This window comes from Thermobia domestica, chromosome 5 (genome assembly GCF_964235325.1).
Source record: "Thermobia domestica chromosome 5, izTheDome1.hap1.1, whole genome shotgun sequence".
In the NCBI taxonomy this organism is placed as follows: Eukaryota; Metazoa; Arthropoda; class Insecta; order Zygentoma; family Lepismatidae; genus Thermobia; species Thermobia domestica.
Window position 1 is genome coordinate 48,016,864 of NC_137458.1, and position 14,771 is coordinate 48,031,634.

Consider the following 14,771-nt stretch of genomic DNA (forward strand, 5'->3'; position numbering starts at 1 on the left):
GTTTCTGCTATGTACGTGCTGTATTCTTCTTTGTTGCTTAACACTCATGAGTTCTGACAAGTATGAGAATATGAAAACCGTATTCTTATAAGACCGTGCGAGCTGAGATTTTAAGTTTCAATACACGTTGTTGTGAGATAACGCAACAGAATCAATGTATAATAAAATATGCTGCAACCTTCTTTAGTGTTAAAACCCTTTCACGGTCACGTTGACGGTGGTAATCTTGACAATGAATTATGTGGTGATTAAGATTATTAATGACGATTAATAAGGTACCTAATTACATTATAGATACTTTTCTGTCATTCATTTTACTCATGATGATACGTGCTACCATTTACACATAAAAACTCTGTCTCTCTTTTTCTTCAAGTCGTATTAATTACATAAAATTTGTTGTCCGTGTTTTGAAATACTTTTTTCATCTTCGTATCTATTAACCGTTCGGCTATAAAAGATGGCAAATATATCATCTAGGACAGTAATTTTGAGGTACTTTTCGTACCGATACCTAAACTGAGGTACTAGTACGGGTGTTCAATTTGAAAATAAATAAATAAATAAAAATCTTCTCTGGAAAATTTCCCGAATGAATTAACGAAAAGTATCTTGAAGGCCTGATTCATTTTGGGGCAGCAGCATCCTAAGTGGAAGGTAACAATTTTCGTAATGAACATTGTAGCGCGATGTTAGTAGGAGAGGAATGACGATTTCATTATCATGTTTATTATCATGGCAAGTCACTTGCAGCAAAAATAGAAGAACGTCCATCAATAAGTTTACTCTTTCTCTCTTCCTCTTTTTCCTTATACATGGACCAACAAGTAAGTGTTAGGATAGGGGAAGAACTGATGGAAGAGAGTGCAATTGGAAGGGGAGTTCGACAAGGATGCTGCCTCTCGCCAACGCTATTTAATGTCTATCTAGAAGAGATAGTGAAAAAGAGCTTACATGATGATGGCATTTCGGTAGGAGGTAGAATGATTAGATGCATAAAATTTGCAGACGATATGGCGCTTGTTGCAGAATCTGAAAACAAAATCAATAAAATGTTTAGATGGAAAAAATAAGAAAGGGCTTTGAAGAATATGGGATGAAAATAAATGTTAGAAAGACAAAAGCCATGGTGATTGGAACGAAGGGGTCTGTGTCAAATATAAAAGTAGGAGGGGAGAAAATAGAACAAGTGAATAGTGTTCGATATCTGGGTAGTATTCTTAGTAATAACATGAAGTGCGAACGTGAAATAAAAGCAAGGATAGGAATGGCGAAAGAAGCCTTTAAAAGAAAGAAAAGTCTGTTTTGTGGGACCTTGAACAAAGAGTTGAGAAAAAGACTCATAAAATGCTTCGTGTGGAGTGTTGTACTGTATGGGGCGGAAACGTGGACATTACGTAAAGGTGACGAAAATCGACTGGAAGCCTTCGAAATGTGGGTGTGGAGAAGAATGGAAAGAATTAGTTGGGTCGAGCGGAAAACGAATGAGAGAGTGTTAGAAATGGTAGATATTATTAGGAAGAGGAAGAGAAACTGGTTGGGACATTGCCTAAGAAGAGATTGTATCATGAGGGACGTCCTAGAGGGTATGGTGGCGGGAAAGAGAGGGAGGGGGCGAAGGAGACTACAATTAATGGATGATATTAAAACAGAAAGATCATACGCGAAGACGAAAAGGTTAGCGGAGGACCGTGGAGCATGGAAGCTTCTCAGCTGCGGCAAGTGACCTGCCAACAAAGGCAGAATACCTATGATGATGATGATGATATGTTCTGACAGCATGCAGTTCCTTCTCCGATAATGTTAACGCTAATCTGTGTCTTTGTACTTGAATTACATTCAATATTGTTCTTTTATCCTATACTTTGCTAATAATAAGCTATTTACTTCATTTTTAATTTGACCCAGGCACTTGATTTCCTTTTATTCCATATATAGTGCGTTCACTCAACAACTGAAGTGCAATTCGGCAAATTTCCTTCAAGTTCCCATGCTGATTTTTACAATAGCATCCCTTCCTCCCTCCGTCCCTCTTTTGACCAGATTTGCAGGATTGCAACGTCTGAACACCCACTGTATATTTGTTCTTTCTTCCTAATGCTATGGTTATTTGGGAAGAGAGAATTGAGCACTTACTTAAAGGACAGTATTTAAAACTGTTGCAACTAAGACTCCACGTGGAGTTGACAAACGACTGTCAATTGTTTGAAATAAGAGTTCTGGTAGGCCATTTAATTATCGGGAGTGTTTTTCGCAAGATCCCTCGGACGATGACTTATCTATGGCACGATCCACCACACGTAGAAACCGGTTCTTTATATACAAACTGCACTTCGGTTGAAGAAATGGACTATACTTATTTCGAAAGCTCGAGTCATTTTGTTTTCATTATATAGTGTAGAAATAAGTGAGTGTTAGTGTATTAGTGCTCTTTTTCTTATTTATCTATTTCCATGTTATTTCCACTCCCCCCTGTCATTTTCAATTGAAAGCATCTTCTCACTACCAAAGACCAATTGAATAGTTTCATTTAGGACATTAATTGGTACTTTATTTATAGTTGAATGTATTTCCTTAATGTGTGAAGATACTGAATACTACGTAGTATAGGTACGAAAGATAAACCTTAGGTGGCAATGAGAGACGTAGGCATAATTGCAGATTAATTGAGAATCCTTTACATAATTGTGGAGATGAAATAGCTTAAAGGAAAATACACGAAGTAAAAATTCGACTTCCGTGAGATTCTGTACGTAGTTTGTGGTGAAAGTTACTTAATGCACATGACTGCCATTTCTTTCCGTGTTAATATTTTTCGTAAGAATAGTAGTTAAAGGTCTTCAGATGTGTTTAATGTTGAATGTTTCAAGATCACATAGAGAAAAAAATGTTCGTTATTCACCTTCAATTTTTAAAATTAGTTTTTACTCTTGGTATTGAAAAGTACCGTGAATGTTGTTTTTACATTTATTTTAACAAAATACAAGGATTCTTGGAGTGTGCGAATGGTTAGTACGCGCTTTTGTGTGCGTTTAAACCAGGGGCGGATCCAGGACGGACTTCTGAGGGGGGGGGTTGTAATACTGCTACTTAGAGCTACTTTTAAAAGCTCCAAACTCTGGGATGGGTTTTATTTATATATAAAATAAAATAAAAGATTCCTCTTCTGGGAGGGGTTGCGATTGCCCCGATCAACCCCTGGATCCGCCACTGATTTAATCTCGGGATCAATCCCTGGTAAAATAAAAAATGCAATCTGTGAGTTTAACGTCCCATGATTATGTCCTTTAGGTTGTGGGAAATAAGATTAAAGTAAGTGAGTGATGATGGAATAATTGGTGGAATGAGAAAGTAGGAGGAAACTGGAGTACCCCGAGAAATTGGAGTACCCCACAAGTACGATGTTGTCTACCACAAACTTACTTGGCCGAGAATCGAACCAGGGACCCCACACATCAGAGGTAACCGCTTTACAACAGAGCCACCGTGCCCCCTTAAACTATGATAATTAACATTATATTCAGGGTTGGCAACTACGTAAAATTCTCTTACCTTCAAATATCATAAAGAATTTTTTTTCTGCTAGAGTAATATTTTAACATTTATTTCATTCACACTACTGTTATAATACATATCACAGTACTTAAGTATCAAGTTCTAATGATATTCACAAAACAAGGGTTGCCAACTATGTTGAATTTCTTGTAACATTCAAATCAATTACTTTTTCTTGTAATGTCATTATTTCCCCAATTCGAATCTAATTGAAATAAATAATATTTTCGCTAACGCATATGAAATACATTATACTGAATCAGCTTACTTGTCGAAGAGCAATGATCAGATACCTCTAGTGACAGTTGAAATCTTAAAACAGTGTTGGCAGATTGTAAAGATTAACAGTGGAACACATTATATCTCAACGCGCGTGCTTAAGGATTTAGATGAGCTCCATTATTTTTGAGTTAACGTGCTTTATATTGGAAATGACAAATTTGAGAAAATCATTGTTATCAGCAAATAGTTAAAAGAGTATTTATTATACGTGTGTTAAATTGTAGTTGTGAAACGATGGGATCTCTTCTTGAAGTTTCATTCCACAACCAAATGAGGCCAAATTCATTTACTAATTCCAAGTGAAATTAATTTCACTGAAAACTTGGTTCTCAAGGATTTTGTGAGATAACATAGTTAAATGGCGCCGTTCATTTTTTGCACGTAACGAACTGAAGAAAAGGTAATCTTTATATCGTGGGAGACTTAATTCCCCCCCCCCCCCACACACACAAACATACAAACCTTAAATGACCAGTCTTCCATTTCTCCATTTTACAGTTTTCCGTTATCTATTCGCCCTTTCTTCTTCATATATGTATAAATTCCGCTGTGGAAGAGATCAGATACTTTTTCCTAAATCGTTTTCTGTAAAAGAAGGAAATGCGATATTGATGGGTGATGATATGTAGTTCTTTAAAAGACGTTTACTTAGATCCTTGTATCAGATATCAAATGTAACATGAGAATACTCTTTTGTAAAGAGAGGAACATGTACGGAATGATGGGAAACTGGCTTGAATTGTGAAGAAAATACCCTTGAGATTATTTTCCAGTGAATAGTTTTTTTTCTTCTTTTTTAATACCATAAACTAAACAACAATAGTGTGTTGATTGGAGGTATAATGGGGACGTCAGCAGCAAGATATTGTTGTGCAATTTCCAGGAGATAGAATACTAAAATCACAGAAGTTGTAGCTAATATATTGAAAACCTAAATCGAAAGAAGATTTCATGCCGTCTAGTAACCATACCGTGAAGGAAAAAATGAAATTAATTCGTTGAGTTTTACGTCCCACGTTATGCCGGTTAGGCTAAAGGAGACGGTGATGATGGGTAATGAATGAAATGGTGGAATGAAGAAAGTGGGAGGAAACGGGAGAACCCCGAGAAAACCCACGCACACGGTGTTGGTCCACCACAAGGTTCACTTGGCGGGGGCGGGGATCGAACCCGGGCCCCCAAGCACAAGAGGTGAACGCTCTACCACTGAGCCACCGCGGCCCCCATACCGTGAAGGAGTATTATCAATATATATTTTTTATAGATATTGGTATCTTTCTAGAACTTTTAGGAATATGTTCCCACCACATGATATCATATCCCAGAGATATTTCGAGAAACCATATTATATATTTGTTGTTGACTTGGGCATTAAATTTGATACGAAAGTAACATTAAATCTAGATCTGAAATACTTAATTTCTGAATCGTTTAAACGCCTTGGTTTCATTATAAGAACGACGAAACCTATGACGTGATATTTCTGCAATCAAAATGTTACATCACACATTTTTGCTTAGTAAATTAAAATGTGCTTGTGAAATCTGCAGCCCTTATTTTCAGACTCACCGTGATGACATAGAATAGGTGTTCAATATAAATATTTTCGTTATTTGTATTTTAAAAAGTACAATAGATTGACTAAAATAAATAGGATACCAAATTCTGATTTGTTGCTGGAATTTTCTATTCTTACGCTGATTCCCAGTAGATTGTGTGCTTAATACAAAATTATTAATAGTTATAGAATATATATTAAACTAAATGTAAAATCTGTGCATTTGAAATCACACACATAAGCAGATCAAATACTATTCAACATCAACATTCTCCAGCAATTGAGAGTAGGTATGATCACATTTTTTCAAAAAATACCTTTTGCAAAAATGTATTTTTCGAAAACGAAAAATTTTTCGAACACCGATTTTTTTCGAAAAATTATATATATATATATATATATATATATATATATATATATATATATATATATATATTTGGTCTAGGAATTAATTCGTGCGGTTGGTACGCACACATTGAAGCTGTAGTACAAACACAAAATACATAAATACCTTAAGAAAAATATTGTCCATCGCTAGCCACCACTTTCGCCCATCTGTCAGGCAATGTACGGATTCCGTGGCGAAAGAAGTCCTCATCCTTGGAAGCGATCCAGTCAGAGACCCATGTTTCGATATCTTCTGAAGAAGTAAACCGCTGTTCAATCAAATCGTTGTTCATGCAATCGAACAAGTAGTAGTCCGAAGGAGCAACGTCTGGTGAATACGGCGGGTGGGGTAAAACTTCCCATCCGACATTTTCTAAATAGGTTTTGACCGGTTTTGCGACATGTGGGCGAGCGTTATCATGTTGAACAATAAGTTTATCATGTCTGTTCTCCCATTCTGGTCGTGTTCTGGCCAGAGCTTGCTTCAAACGCATTAATTGTCGTCGATAACGTTCTCCATTCATAGTTTCACCCGGTTGCAGCAGCTCATAGTACACCACACCTTTCATATCCCACCATATGCACAGCATAACCTTTGCACAATGAATATCTCGTTTTGGTTGTGATGGACCTGGTTCACCTGGTTTCACCCAGGCCTTTTTTCGTTTAGGGTTCTCGTAATGGATCCACTTCTCATCACCCGTAATAATTCGATGCAGAAACCCCTTTCTGCTCTGTCGTTGAAGCAGCAATTCGCAAATGGTTTTTCGTCTTTCAACGTCTCTGTCTTTCAATTCATGTGGAACCCAATGTGACATCTTTTGAATCATTCCCATGGCTTTCAAGCGTTTGGAGACTTTGTTTGATCAACGCCTAATGCTGCTGCAAGTTGTTCCTGCGTTTGACACGAATCCTGCTCGAGCAATGCTGTCAATTCTTCGTCTTGAAATTTTTTTGGCTGTCCAGCTCGCTCTTGGTCTGCCAAGCCGAAATCACCACTTCTAAACCGTGCAAACCACTTCTGACACGTTCGCTCAGCTAGAGCATGGTCACCATACACTTCCACCAAAATACGATGACTTTCAGTCGCACTTTTCTGCATGTTAAAGTAATGCAGCAGGACACCCCGCAAAAACACTTTATCAGGCACAAATTGCGCCATGTTCACTTAACTACAAACTGGTGTTGTTGACGCTTTAATCCACTGCCCTATACTACGAACGATACGCGATGACAGGGGTTTTCAACACATGTGTGGATACACGGAACTGTGGGACGCTCCGTTCGTTGCGCCATCTCTTGTCCACCCGCACGAATTAATTCCTAGACCAAATATATATATATATATATATATATATATATATATATATATATATATATATTCAAAAATGCCATCCCTAATTGAGACTATGTAACCACAAACAATTAGTTGTTAAGGGGATAAAGACGATAGATTTTTCTTGTCTTTTTGTTCTATATTTTCCTATAATTTGCAATTATTACAAGTGAAACTATTATTTGATTCTAAATTAGTTGTAAAATTACGTATCTGTTTATATATAATTCTTAGTTTGAAGTGCTCAGTTGTGTAATTGTGGGATTTGCAACTATGATATATGAAGTATTCTTGTATGTTCATCATTACCTCACCGATTTTTCATGTATTCATACATCTATTTGTATTATTTTAATTTGAACTTTGTATATTTTGTACTGAAATTATATATATATTATTTCATTTCCCACTTGATAAATTGGAGTATACTATTCTGTCAAAGGCATGGAAGTAAATATCTAGATAAATAAAATTTGTAGATTTATTTATTTATTAACGAAGTTCTTGTTAGAGCTATGAAGTTCCTTTACACTGAACAGTAAAACGGTTTGAAAAACAATGGACAACAAGTTATATTTAAAGGTACTGTCCCAGAACTCATCTACTGAAAGTAAGGGGGAAAAAGTGAAGAGAAGTCACTTCAGTTAGAAATGGCATGCATGGTTTGAACCTGGGATGTCGTTCGTATACCACGAGATCCAGAAAAACACTCCTACTTTCTGAGATATAGGGCCTATATACGCACATATGCAAAGTGTTGCGTTAAAACTACAAGCTATATTATTGTCTTGTTATTGTCAAATTTCAATTTTCATTATGAACTTGCTGTTAATAATAATAATAATAATAATAATAATAATAATAATAATAATAATAATAATAATAATAATAATAATAATAATAATAATAATAATAATAATAATAATTTATTGGTGTTCTTGTTTATCGTGATGTTTATTATTTGAAAGTGATCAGTATTGAAACACTCTTCTTTAAAAATTATTTCCTGTGGTTTATGATTAATTCTAACGCAACACATCGTATCTAATGATACTTGCCTGAAATATTTTATGCGTATACATATATATATAAAAGTTGTTACGTTTTCACTAGTTATAAGAAGCAACACGTTCTGACCCCCCCCCAAATAAAAGAAAGAGGGAAAGAAAGAAAAAGAAAAGTAGAAAATCTATTAGAATACCTATAAACTATCAAAAAATTCTAGTCCTCCTCCCCTTTCCTCGAAAAAGGAAAGAAAAAAAGTATTGTCTTAAAAACAGTAGTTATTTATAAGATAATATTTGTAATTTTCCAGAATGTTTCAAGCTTTTTGGAAAAGAAGGGAATATTTTTCGAAATACACATATATATCTTGCTGTATTGCTGAAGAAGTGCCTTGTTTCCTATTCTAAATCTGGCATCACATTTCAGAAGGGAGGGAAGTTGTCCCTAAATACCCGAAGTTGTAGCGGATGTACAGTATACGTACATCATTCAATATATCATGTGAGTCGTATGGACTGGTTAAAACTTCCCAAGTAGCACGATAAACACCTGTTCTTTGCTGGTGTAGAACTACTAGTACGTGTAAACAATAAAACAGCTTACTGCAGCTCGATGTAGTCATGGATTAAAATATCTCAACCGTCAGTACAGGATCGTGCAAATCAAAACAGCGGGAGGTATACACTTCATAATTGAAGGTGGAAAGTAGACCTAAAACCGGTAGAAGAGATTTTGTAGAACGTTTAGCTGTAGGTGTACTTGGTACACACAAGTCACTTTGTACGTGCTCACACTTTTGTGTGCATATAGGGGCTATTACATTTTTGTTGAAGTGCATTTTAACGTGTATAATATTTCACTGTTTTTCAATCAACTTCTGGACTGCTTACTATTGTTACAACGACTTATAATAATTAAGTGGTTAATTGTAAATCAGATTCAAGGGCTTCTGCGTATCTAATACTTTTACTTTAGTTGTATTTATTTATTTAGTTAGTGTAATTCTTATTGTGCTCACCAAGCCCATATTCGACTAAGTTATTAAATGACAACCTAAGAAGTAATTCTTATTGTGATCACTAACCCCATATTCGACGGAGAGAAAGGATACGGATTTTAGGATTTTTGGGATTTTAGATTTCTGGGCTTCCGGTGTCCATCCGCCGCCCATGTTAGCCCGTCACGTTTTGAGAGGTGGCGTCGGCGAGCACACTATCCGGAGAGAGAGAAGGAAGAAAGGGTTGAGAAAGGAGGGAAATGGCCTGGGTACTACCCCAAATGAATTAGGAAAACCTCATTCAAGATGGATGGCCTGAAAGAGCTTTATTAGACTTTTGGACCGAGTGCCCCCACCGGGAATCGAACCCGGGACCGCTCGCATCGAGGGCGAGAGCGTTACCGACTATGCTACGCGGAGCCACAGGCATGGGATACGTAGAAGTCGAGTGTGTGTATTATGAAATTCTAACATTAAAAAGTGTACATATTTTGTGTCTCAGAACATTTTTTTTTTTTTTTTTTTTTTAACTTTTCAATGGTTAGTTTCGAAAGTCCAAATGTAAATATTTCAATAAGTTTCAATAAAGCTTGAAGAATGAAAAGTTTCAATAAGTCATGTTTTCCCAAGATTTTTTCCTTAGTTTTACCACGTGAATTCTTGGATTGTAAGTTGCTTGGGTGGAGTTTAGCTACTTTTTCAACGCTGTGACTGTATGAGATGTGGACCTACAGATTAAGGTGAAATCCAAACCACTGCATTCAAATTTTTAAGGCTTTCCCACCAGGCGTGTGTCCTTTCCACTAGACCAGTGAAAAAGGCAGATGAATTTTAAGTGAAATAAATACGCTAACAATGCTTATGTTATGCCCATCGAAATATTGAATATACATTGTTGGTGTTTTGTTAGGATAATCGAGTTTTTTGTGATATTTTAGGAAGATTTGCATTATAAAACGTTTTAAAAGGTATTTAAAAATATACTATTGCTCAGAGGCAGAATTTGGAGAGTGAGAGGGGTCCCCGCGTTCTGAGCATGTTTAGAAGTAGCATATTCACGCTCGGCGATTTTTACCAGTACTCTGGCTCCGCGTGGGTCATTAGGCCCCGCGCACACCTAACGCCGCCCCTGCTGTTGCTTCCTAATATTCAACTTTTGCAAGCATATATTAACTCATAAAATTAATAAAATTAGTTACTATTTGTGAAACTTACTAATGATATAGGACACAGGTTAAGTTTTTCTGACTTGAGAAAAATGTGTTTTTATAAATAATGATTGCTAATAATTTTCTCTTTTTTGTTTCAGGTAAGAGTTGTCGCATGCCATTGTTTGGAATTGTAAGTACACTTTAGTTAAGAGTATGCCCAAGTAAGTATTTACTTATAGGGTTGCACACGAAATAAGACGAGACCTTTTTGGTAAGGAGATTTGAGAAAATTTAGTGTTCTTCCAATAGAACAAGATGCATTTTTGTAGACGAGAAGATACACTTTAGACGAAGCACCACTTTCAGAACACATTTTTGAAACGAGATACCGCTTTCGTTGCGAGACGAGACATAACATTTTAGATATCTTTTCAAGACGAGACACAGCACATTCCAATATTTTCGAGACGGGTATATGTAACTTTCAAGGCATTTTCGAGACGAAACGTCACTTTCAAGACACATTTTCGAGATATTACTTTCAAGACATTTTTGAGACGAGACAACCACAACTTTTATCTTGTGCGTATCCCTATTTGTTTAGAACATCATATTAGACGCAATCAATTTCTGTTAGAACAGATAAAAGAAAGTCAAAGGAACATAATTTTAATTTTTGCATGAATACATTATTAGTAAATAAGCTATTTAGGCGAATGGGGAGTGGTAATGTCAAACTTGTATGGCTATTAAACGGTTCTTTGTTTGCTTACATAGAGTTTAATGCTGATTTTCAGTACCTACTGTACACTATAAGGGATTACCGACATAGTCTGCCATCATTGATAGGTCATTTGACAAACTTCCATGCACTACAGGCTTCAGCTCGCCTCTTCGTCTTCACATGGGATTTTTATGTACCAATACTGTCCGTAGGCTGTTTGTCCCCTTCCACTGTACCTCCTAGCACTTCTTTCTCAGTCAGTGCTCCAAGCAGTTTCTCTTCCCATTAGACCCAGCTAATTCTATTTATTCTTCCTCACATCCACATTTCGAAAGCTTTCTTTTCGCTTGTAAGTCCAAGTTGCTGTTCCATTAAGTACATTACTCCATACGAAATATATTTTTTTAAATATATATATTTTTTTCATATTCAAGACAATATAAATTTAATGTACGAATTTTAGTAAGAAATTTCGTCAAAGTAAACAGCAATAGTATAAAGATAAATCAGACATTTTATGTCACATTTGGTCTTGTATCAACTTAAATAAGAAGTTTTAAGTCAAATTTGACATTGTATCGACTTAAATCAGAAGTTTTATGTCACATTTGATATTGTATCGACTTAAATCAGAAGTTTTAAGACACATTTGTTTTTGTATCTACTTAAAACAGAAGTTTTAAGACACATTTGATCTTGTATTGACTTAATTCAGAAGTTTTAAGGCACATTTGACCTTGTATCGACTTAAATCAGAAGTTTTAAGACGCACTTGATCTTATATCGACTTAAGTCAGAAGTTTTAAGACATTGATTTTATATCGACTTCAATCAGAAGTTTTAAGTCACGTTTGATTCTGTATCTACTTAAATCAGAAGTTTTAAGTGACATTTGATCTTGTATCGACTATTTACATTTTTGTTTCCTTAATGTCATATTACTCTGCATTTGAATCTCGATATTGTAAATGAAAATTATGATTACAATATTTTGCGAGAAAGAGAAAGTTGGAATAGGAATTTGTTTTTTGCAGTCATCAAAAGTAGCCGAGAACAGAATTTTATTAGTTTTTATTTTTGTGACAAGCGTAACTGATGCCTCTTTAAGAGAAAAGAGTTAACTATGAGAGATCCTTGTAGAAGAAGCATTGGCGATGGTTGACAGATAGTTAATGCCATGTTGTTACAGCTCGTTTGTCACCCGTAAAATACAGGAAACATTCATTCCCTTACTGGAGAAGAGAAACAAACCTCTTCTGACAGGGGAAAATCAGAAGTTTTTGGTTGGTCCCTTCATGCGGGCTCATTTTTTTCTTTCTTTCGTTGATGACTTTAGTCTAATATGAGAGTGCATACAAGGCCTAGTCTGTATTAGTTACACTTCTATTTTCGTGTGTGAAGAGTCAATGTCAAAGATATATGATTTTTTTTTTTATTCCTCGTATCCAGTTCCTTTTACTTTCGTCGTTGATATCTTTTTTCTGCAACTTTTAAAGAGGCTATCAATCATTTAATAAACAGGGCAAACGTTCACATCCATCATCTACTAAGTTGTGAAAGGAACCACTCCTAGATATAATTTTATTGGTTGTTAAAAATACAAACAGTTTTTAACTATTTCCAACAAGGATGTTTGTTATTTAAAAAAAAAAAGAAAAAGAAAAAGAAAGAAAAGAGCACAACTCAGCAGAAAAGTAAGGGTTCGTAAGTAATGGTAAGGAAGGCTAAGATTTTTTTGTTTTTTAAAAAATAGAAAATGATTAGTAAGAAAGGTTTAGAATTTTTGGTTAATAGTAAGAAAGGCCGGAACTTTTAGTTAAAAAGTTAGTAAGGAAGACTAGGATTTTTGGCTTAAATAAGTAAGGAAGACTAGGAAGCTAGTTTTTTTTTTTTTTTTAATACAGTAAGAAAGGCCAGGAATTTTTGATTGTAAAAGCAAGGAAGTGATTCGTAAGAAATGCTAAGATTTTTTGGTTAAATAATAGTAAGAAATTATAAAAGGAATTGTTTTAAAAATAAGGAAATGATTAGTAAGGAAGGCTAGAATATTTGGTTAAGAATGATAAAGAAGGCTATGTTTTTTTTTTTTTTTTTTTTAGAAATAATTAGTGAAGAAAAACTAAAAAAAATGAGAAATGTTGAAAGATCATGTAACATCTATGACTATTTGGATAGTTGAATACTTACGCATAGTTAAATTGCTAAGCAATATTAGTTACACAAGTATTAACATTCGATATTTTGCACACTTTAGTGCGCAAAAATGTTCTCTATATTTGTAATTATAACGTGTCTTTCTATATGCATTCTTCACCACTCTGAACGTGTGTCTGTACATACAGAGCAGAGCAGTCTTGTCTGAAAGGCATGCATTCTGACAGTGTGGAAAATTTTAAATTAACCATGTCTAACGTGCCTTTCAATTTCCTGTGCGTGTTATGTGAAATTAAGTCACATGAATTTTGAAGGACGCTCAAAATTGTTTCTAAAACTATCCTTTGGGTATTCACTTAGAGTCATGATTTTTGGTTTGCTGGCAGTACAATGTATATTTTGGTTGTAGACCGCACTTTGCGTTTAAGTTGTCGTCTTGTTAAACACCGAGGTAATGAAGGACGAAACGTAATATTAACATTGGCCTCAAACTACAACCGGGGCTTCAATCTGGTGCATTTGGTGGGTGTCCAGACGATCACGCAAAAGCAACCTTCACATTATATATATATATATATGCCGTTCCCCATCACATGATCTCGCCTTGAAGAGAGGTAGATTACAGAATGACGCCACTGGTTTCAGTCGTTGTAGATCTTCGGAACGATCACTTATACTCACAACACTATGCACTATGCAGCATGTAAAGCTTTGCTTTCATGTATAGTAGATAATCGAAGTGATACAAGTTCTAAAGAACAAAGTCTCTATTTACTATGCTAAGAGTTTTTATATCTTATCCATGTTAACTCCCTCGTGGTTACATGGTTACCATACGTGCATCCGGCTCAAGATACCCGGATTCGATTCACGATGAAAGCTCATGTGGTTGGGATCTTCCGTTAAGCTGTAGGACTACATCTCATATAGCTTCGGTAGTGACCCCGCGTAGTGTAGTCGCTAATGCTCTCGTCTTTCATGCGAGTGATGCCGGGCTCGATTCCCAGTGAGGAAGAATGTGTATCAACTTTTTCAGGCTATCTGTCCTGAGTAAGTTTTTCCCTAGGTTTTCCTCATTCATAGCAGTCAAATGCCAGAATGGTCTCTAACATACAGCACTGCTTCGTTCCTTTCCTTTTCACCGAAGAATGTGCTCGCTGACAGACATTACTCCTCATACCCGGTAATGCCCAGAAATATGTATATATAAATAAATAAATGGCATAGCTTCGGTGCTGAGTGAGACACTAAACTTCAACAACCAGAAACGATGCAACATTGATCCAAAAATCATTTTTTCTATTGGCGAAGATTGCGTTCACAGTTTCAATCAGTGTTTCTTCCAGACATGTGTTTTTGGAGGGCACTGCCCCCTGGAGCTCTGAGAATGCCCCCCGGAGGACACCAAAATAATACATCTATAATATAATAATAAATAGAATAGTATCAGCAGTGCCCCACCCCCTGAACATTTTTTTCTGAAAGAACGACTGGTCTAATAGTAATAGCAAACAGAGATGAGACAACTAGCCAACGTGTTAGTTACAAAGAAATGTACAGGGTTAGCATAAATGATTCGTTCGTTTTAAAAAGGCTATATTTTCAAAAGAACTACACATACC

The 14,771-nt window shown here is 35.7% G+C and overlaps 1 protein-coding gene and 1 non-coding gene across 5 annotated transcripts in view; one reads left to right on the forward strand and one right to left on the reverse strand.

Moving 5' to 3' along the window:
- Positions 1-14,771, forward strand: part of klar (klarsicht) — an 828,351-nt gene that overhangs the window by 531,009 nt on the left and 282,571 nt on the right. The window lies entirely within an intron of this gene.
- Positions 9,468-9,541, reverse strand: TRNAR-UCG (transfer RNA arginine (anticodon UCG)). Its single transcript has one exon. It is a non-coding gene; the product is annotated as a tRNA-Arg (tRNA).